Source organism: Sapajus apella, unplaced genomic scaffold, assembly GCF_009761245.1.
Source record: "Sapajus apella isolate SASKATOON/1434 unplaced genomic scaffold, GSC_monkey_1.0 scaffold19, whole genome shotgun sequence".
NCBI classification, from domain to species: Eukaryota; Metazoa; Chordata; class Mammalia; order Primates; family Cebidae; genus Sapajus; species Sapajus apella.
Window position 1 is genome coordinate 26,282,886 of NW_022436959.1, and position 7,188 is coordinate 26,290,073.

At 40.4% G+C, this 7,188-nt stretch overlaps 1 long non-coding RNA gene across 1 annotated transcript; it reads left to right on the forward strand.

Annotated features, from left to right (window-relative positions):
- Positions 1-1,928: 1,928 nt before the first annotated feature.
- On the forward strand, positions 1,929-6,861 carry LOC116557582. Its single transcript, XR_004271585.1, has 2 exons — positions 1,929-2,486; positions 6,730-6,861. It is a non-coding gene; the product is annotated as an uncharacterized LOC116557582 (long non-coding RNA).
- Positions 6,862-7,188: the final 327 nt, after the last annotated feature.

A 7,188-nucleotide genomic window follows, 5' to 3' on the forward strand; every position in this document is an offset into this window, starting at 1 on the left:
TACGTACCACATTTTCTTTCTTTCTTTTTTTTTTTTAAGATGGGGTTTCACTATGTTGGCCAGGCTGGTCTTGAACTCCTGACCTCAGGTGATCCACCTACCTTGGCCTCCCAAAGTGCTCGGATTATGGGCATAAGCCACTGTGTCCTGCCTACCACTTTTTCTTTATCCAGTTGTCATTGATGGATATTTAGGTTAATTCCATGTCTTTACTATTGTGAATAGTGCTGCAATGAACATACACATACAAGTGTCTTTTTTTTTTTTTTTTTTTTTTTTGAGGCAGAGTTTTGCTCTGTTGCCCAGGCTGGAGTCCAGTGGCACAATCTCGGCTCACTGCAACATCTGTCTCCCGGGTTGAAGAGATTCTTGTGCCTCAGCCTCCCAAGTTGCTGGGATTACAGGTGTGTGTCACTATGCTGGACTAATTTTTGCATTTTTAGTAGATGGGTTTTCATCATGTTGGCCAGGTTGGTCTTGAACTCCTGGCCTCAAGTGATCCACCTGCCTTGGCCTCCCAAAATGCTGGGATTACAGGTGAGTCACCACATCTAGCCCATTTATGTGTCTTTATAATAAAATGATTTATACTTCTTATGGTATACACCCAGTGGATTGCTGGGTTGAATGATATTTCTGTCCTTAGGTCTTTGAGGAATCACCACACTGTCTTCTATAATGGCTGAAGTAATGTACACTCCCACCAACAGCGTATAACTGCTTTTCTCCGCAACCTCGCCAGCAACGAAGGTCTAATATAGAGCATCTGTAAGGAACTTAAACAAATTTACAAGAAAAAAAAACCATAAAAAAGTGGACAAAGAACATGAACACTTTTCAAAAGAAGACATACATGTGGCCAACAATCATAGGAAAAAAAGCTCAACATCACTGATCATTAGAGATCTCCCTTTTTAAAGATTTTTCTGTTCAGGCAAATCCCAGCAGTTTTGGAGCCAAGGTGGGAGGATAGCCTGAGCCCAGGTGTTCGATACCAGCCTGGACAATGAAGTGAGACCCTGTCTCTACAGAAAAATTTAAAGATTAGCCAGGCATGGTGGCACATGCCTGTAGTCCCAAATACTTGGAAAGCTGAGACAGGAGGATATCTTGAGCCTAGGCAGTCAAGGCTGTAGTGAGCTGCGTTTGTGCCACAGCACTCCAGCCTGGGTGACAGAGTGAGACCCTGTCTCAAAAAATAAAAAAATTCTCCTTTACCATTATTCTTCTTGATTTCATCTAAAATTGACTTTGGAGAATTTGTTCTCCTTGGAGTCCAAATAGTTTGTTTTTCGTTTTTTTTTTTAATCTTGCTTGCTGTCCAAAGAAGTTTGGAAGTCAAGGGTCATTCTAAGTTTCAAATAATCACAGATAATTCTAGTCTAGGTTCATAATTTATTTGATAGAAAAATGCTCCTGTAAGCTTAGTAGAATTTTAATCAGACTCCAGTTCTTTCTACGTGCCACTGACACACCCCCAGTTCTTTTGCAGCATACTTAGATGTATTATGCATCTTTTCTTTCTCATCCCCCTCTGCTTTTTCTCCATCTCTCTTTCTGTTGCTGTCTCTATCACTCTCATCATTCTCTCTTTGTGTTTTTTTTTTTGGTTTTTTTTTTTTTTTTTGTGTTTTTGAGACGGAGTTTCACTCTTGTTACCCAGGCTGGAGCGCAATGGCGCGATTTCGGCTCACCGCAACCTCCGCCTCCTGGGTTCAGGCAATTCTCCTGCCTCAGCCTCCTGAGTAGCTGGGACTACAGGCACGCGCCACCATGCCCAGCTCATTTTTTGTAGTTTTAGTAGAGACGGGGTTTCACCATGTTGACCAGGATGGTCTTGATCTCTTGACCTCGTGATCCACCCTCCTCGGCCTCCCAAAGTGCTGGGATTACAGGCTTGAGCCACCACGCCCGGCCCCCGTCTCTTTGTGTTTTAACTTAATTGGAGTACCTCGGATTTTTCAGACTTCAGGGGGAAAAGCACATCTTTAATTTATTTTCCCTGAGTCAGGAAAAATGATTTACAGCCATTAGATTTGATCTCTCTTCCAAAAGGCTGAATGTTAATCATTCTTTCTTACCCAAAAATCTTCTCTGTTGTATCTTTCACAACTTGTGTTTGAAGAGAGTTACTTCTCTCCCTACAAATCACTGAATTTGTGCACTCTCTCTAAATTGTATATTCCTGCTTATTACCAGCCAATTACTTTCATGAGCGTCTCATTTTCTTGTAATACCTCATTGAATGTAGTCAACTGCAGCCAAAACACTGCTAAACTTCTCTTTTCTACCTTTTCCCTTAAAGCCACAAGTTCACTAGCTATATCACCTTTCATTTATTTCAGGTGACAACATCATCGAAGTTTTGCCATGGGATAGTATTGAAAAACCATGTTTTCAGTCTCTGAGAAGACTTTCCTCATCACCTGCTGCCTGGACCTAATGCCACATTTACTAGGTTTTGTTGTTATGGTAGCATCTGTCCAGTTAGTACCTTTGTATACATTTCTTAAGGTAGGCCAGATTATGATATAAAATCAAAAACTACCAAATCTCAGTGGCTTACTCAACCAAAATTTATTTTTCTTTGATGCTACATGCTTAGTGTGGGTTGGGTGAGAGTTTCTCTTCATATTCACTTTGGAATCAAGGCTATTGGGAGTTTAATGTGAATACTTTATTCCAGAATCACAGAGTAAATAAATAATTCATTTGCTTGGCTCTTTCTCAGGTTGACTCCTGAAAACCCTGTATCATAGAAACCCCCAGAAGTTCCAATTAAACCAGGGCAGTTTTACTAGGGACTGCTTTCGTTTTAAAATAAAAAGTCCTGTGTCCCAGGAACTCTCTCTGTCCTGGGAAAATTAGAATGGTTGATTACCCCCACACCATCACTGCAGCAGTGGGAAGAAAACTTGAGTCTTTTTTTGAGACAAAGTCTCACTCTGTCACCAGGAGCCAGGCTGGAATACAGTGACACAATCTTGGCTCACTGCAACCTCCGCCCCCCGGGTTCAAGCAATTCTCCGGCCTTGGCCTCCTGAGTAGCTGGGACTACAGGCACGTGCCACCACGCCCAGCTAATTCTTTTGCATTTTTAGTAGAGACGGGGTTTCACCATGTAGGCCAGGATGGTCTCGATCTCTTGACCTCGTGATCCACCCGCCTCGGCCTCCCAAAGTGCTGGATTACAGGTGTGAGCCACCATGCCCTGCTGAAAACTTGACTCTTAAGGTATCTGCTAAATAATGGCATCTGGTCTGTAAGTCAAGAGTCATAAATATTTAATAAACACCACAAAAGACTGACACACTAGCTCTATGCCTAAGAAGACAAATTGGTTTGATAAGCAGCTGGTCTGACTTTTCATTTATAAAAGATATTGTCGTGGCTTAAGGTACTAAAACAAATAAAAAGTTGAATAAATAAAATCAATATAAAAATGATAAAAGTAGATGTTTGGAAAGAAACCCAGAAAATAAATCAGATCCAAAAGATAACAGGATATGCCTTTGAACTATAAATTTAACAACAAATGCCTTCTTGGTTTTAGTGAGTATATGTATGTATGTAGATATGCATGTGGTAGTGGAGGTAATGCATAAGATCTATGACTCTCTGAGAATGAAATTTTGAAGTATAGGCAATGAATACAAATTAGCCACAAGTAGAAACTACTGTCTGAATTTAGTGAATATGAGAATAAGCTTTAAGAATTTCCAGGCTGGGCGTGGTGGCTCACGCCTGTAATCCAAGCACTTTGGAGGCCAAGGTGGGCGGATCACATGAGGTCAGGAGTTCAAGACCAGCCTGACCAACATGGCGAAACTCCGTCTTTAAAAAACAAAAACAAAAACAAAAACAATTTCCAAGTCTGCCAGTTACTAGGGTTTGGGCTTACAATGGCATTCATTTATTTATTTATCTATTCATTTAGTCAATGAATATTTATTTAATGGCAAGCACTGTGTTAGAGACTAGGGATGTACAATGATAAGACATAATGTCCCTGTTATCCGGGAGTCAGATAAACAAATAGTTATAAGTTGTGATAAGTACTATGAAGGGAATGTGTAAGATAATAAGATGAAGTATAACATAGAGGGCAAAGAAGAGGTAGGAAGACTTTTGAATTGGGTCATAAGGGTCATTTTTTGTAAGGGGAGTCATAGAAGCTGAAACCCCTAAAGGGCAGAAATTAGCTGGTGAAAGAAAAAGCTGGTGGAATAGTTTTATAGCCACATGTGTCAGCAAATGCGAAGACATTGCAGCTTAGATGAGGAACCAAATGGACTGGGTATGGTGGCTCACACCTGTAATCTTAGCATTTTAGGAGGCTGAGGCAGGTGAATCACTTGAGGCCAGGAGTTTGAGATCAGCCTGGCCAACATGGCAAAAACCAACCCTGTCTCTACTAAAAATATATTAAAAAAAAAAAAGAAGAGGAACGAAATGAGGCCCATGTGACTACAATGAAGACACAAGAAAAATTGCAACAAAAAGAAATGGGAAAGGAAGTAGGAGCCAAATCACGTTTAAGAGTTTGAATTTTATGCTGACAATGAAAAGATTTCTATTCAGGAAGTGATATTATCTGCTCCTCTATTTCTCAGAGAACAACATGCTTGCTGTTTGGAAAATGGATAGGAGAGGTCAAGAGTGAAAGCAAGAAAACTAGTTAGGAGCTCTTTCTTTCCTTTCTTTCTTTCTTTCTTTCTTCTTTCTTTTTTTTTCTTTCTTTTTTCTTCTTTCTTTCTTTCTTTTCTTCCCTTCCTTCCTTCCTTCCTTCCTTCTTTCTTTCTCTTTCTTTCTTTCTTCCTTTCTTCCTTTCTTTCTTTCTTTCTTTCTTTCTTTCTTTCTTCTTTCTCTTTCTTTCTTTCTCTCTTTCTTTCTTCCTTCCTTCCTTCCTTCCTTCCTTCCTTCCTTCCTTCCTTTCTTTCTTTCTTTCTTTCCTTCTTTCTTTCTTTCTTTCTTTCTTTCTTTCTTTCTTTCTTTCTTTCTTTTCTTTCTTTTCTTTCTCTCTTTCTTTCTTTCTTTCTTTCTTTCTTGACAACATCTTGCTCTGTAGCCAGGCTGGAGTGCAGTTGTACAATCTTGGCTCACTGCAACCTCTGCCTCCTGGGTTCAAGTGATTTCCCTGCCTCAGCCTCCCAAGTAGCTGAGACTACAAGTGTATGCCATGCCTGGCTGATTTTTGGTATTTTAGTAGAGATGGGATTTCACCATGCTGGCCAGGATGATCTTGATCTCCTGACATCACCATCTGCCTGTCTTGGCCTCCCGAAGTGCTGCGATTACAGGTGTGAGCCACTGTGACCGGCGTTAGGAGCACTTTTAACAATCTTGACTAGACAATGACACTTGGACTAGGGTGATGACGATGGAGGAGGAGAGAAAAGGGTGGATTTTAGATATAATGTGGAACTAGCAGCAATAGGACTTGATGATGAGTGGAAGGAAGAAAGAGAAAGATCAATGATGATGTAACTGCCTGATTGGTTCTTTCGGCATGCTTCACAAAATCAATTCTCTGAGACCATTGTCGTAGAGAAAGAGTTTAATTGACACGAGGCTGCCACAGCCATGTGGGGGAACTATATTTATCACTCAAATTAGTCTTTCCAAAGGCGCAGAAGTTAGGGGTGTTTTTGGACAATTTGGTGGGAAGGGGGGGGCTAGAGAATGGCTACTGCTGATTGGCTGGACATGAACTCATAGGGGTGTGGAAAACTGTCTTCCTATGCTGAGTACACCTCTGGGTTGTGACACAGAATCAGTTGAGTCATGAGTCATGAATCCAGGTGGGGTCAGTGTGAAAGATAGCTCGAAAAACCAGTCTTAGGTTCTACAACTGTGATGTTATCTACGGGAACAATTGGGGAAGTCACAAATCTTTCGACTTCTGGCCACATAACTCCTGAGCAGTAAGGGATTATAGAAATGATATCTACATCTTAGCATAATTCAGGCACCTCCCATAATTTTATTCTTGTGGCCTTTCATTACTCCTGTGAAAACAGTTTTTGGTCCCTTCACAAGGAGGAAGTTAGTTTTAGGGATGGACTACTATTAACCTTGTTTTCAAGTTAAACTCCAAACCAAATTCTTCCCAAAGTTAGTTTGGTCTACACCCAGGAATGACCCAGCACTGCTTGGAAGTCAGAAACAAAATGGAGTCAACTGTCTGATTTATCTTACAGTTCTAATTTTGCAAAGGTGTTTTCAATCACTCTTTAGTTTCTGGCTTGAGCAACTGAATGAATATATTCAGTTTGGTACTGTAATATATATAGTATTATACTATATATATACACTATATGTATACTATATATACTATAATATATATAGCACTGAACTGAATATATTCTATATTCTATATATTATATACTATATATTATGTATTATATATATTACATAATATATTCAGGTCAGTACTATATTATTGACCTATTGAAAACTTGGAAGGAATAAGATTAGTGGGAAAATGAAGAATTGTGCTTGGAGGTAGTTGGATATACTTGTTAGATGTCTAAGTAAGCAGTTGGTATGTGGGTCTGGTACCCTGGAGGGGATGCTGGGATGGAGATAAACATTATGAGACATCCACATATTGATGCCATTTAAGGAGGGGGATGGTTAAGGTCATCTAGGGAGACAGTGTAGATACAGAACAGAAGAAGGTCCTGCACAGATCTGGAAGTGCTCCAACATTTAGACATTTTTATTGAGAAGGGAGAACAGAAAAGAAGACCAAGAAGGTGCTGCTAGAGACATAGCGTGGTGTAATGAACACCAAGGTGGAGACTGCTTTAAGAAGATAAAGTGGTTGACATTTTGGAATGAATGAAATAAAAGGAGAAGAAAAAAAAAAAAAAAAGAAGGTAAGGTGGTGGTGGGTAATTGTGCTATTGAGGGAATGTGTTCTCTTTCTGGGTCCATGAGGGGGCCTAGCTTTAAGGGCAAGAATTTCCCTGGCGCCATGCCCCGTCCCATCTCTCTCCATCCAGGAGATTCAATGGTTTATGTTTGAATTTTGCGGGTGTGGGAAGAAACTAGAAGTCAATCACTCCAGCAGAAGTTCTAAGGAACTCCTTTCATTGGCCCAGGGTCTTGGAGAAGGTGGGGGTTTCTCCCAGGATAAATGTCCATGCCCACACACCTGTGCCGGATTTTCCAGCTTTCTGGAAT